The sequence below is a fragment of the Etheostoma spectabile genome, chromosome 9 (genome assembly GCF_008692095.1).
Source record: "Etheostoma spectabile isolate EspeVRDwgs_2016 chromosome 9, UIUC_Espe_1.0, whole genome shotgun sequence".
Lineage (NCBI taxonomy): Eukaryota > Metazoa > Chordata > Actinopteri > Perciformes > Percidae > Etheostoma > Etheostoma spectabile.
In genome coordinates this window covers 20,193,374-20,193,659 of record NC_045741.1, presented here as the reverse complement: position 1 = coordinate 20,193,659, position 286 = coordinate 20,193,374, and the positions used below count along the sequence as shown (strand labels likewise).

Here is a 286-nt window from a genome sequence, read left to right as displayed (position 1 = left end):
GGATTCTAGCTCAGCAGCAGTGTTACCAATAGGCAGAGCAATAGGGAGATCTACACCATGCATGTATAATGTCCTCTGTAATGTAAAAATATTAAAAACAGTTATGAAGTGTGTAGAACATGGGTGACAAACTCTGATGCACACATTTTCTGTGCGCAAAAATTAGTAATAACAATAATAATAATAAATAAAACTGCACCTTTGGTGTCTTCAGCCAAATATTCAGCTTTGTCTCAGAAGCAGCAGCCACAGACAGTAGGATCTGATTACGGCCATTTTTGGCCTT

General features: G+C 38.1%; 1 long non-coding RNA gene across 1 annotated transcript in view; it reads right to left on the bottom strand.

Annotated features, from left to right (window-relative positions):
• The window catches only part of LOC116695983 (uncharacterized), a 585-nt gene continuing 299 nt past the window's right edge, over positions 1-286 (bottom strand). The window contains exons 2-3 of the long non-coding RNA XR_004333599.1: positions 200-286; positions 1-75 (exon numbers count right to left, since the gene is read on the bottom strand). The exon at positions 200-286 is cut by the window's right edge and continues 63 nt beyond it. This is a non-coding gene — a long non-coding RNA (uncharacterized LOC116695983). The remainder of the gene's footprint in view (positions 76-199) is intronic.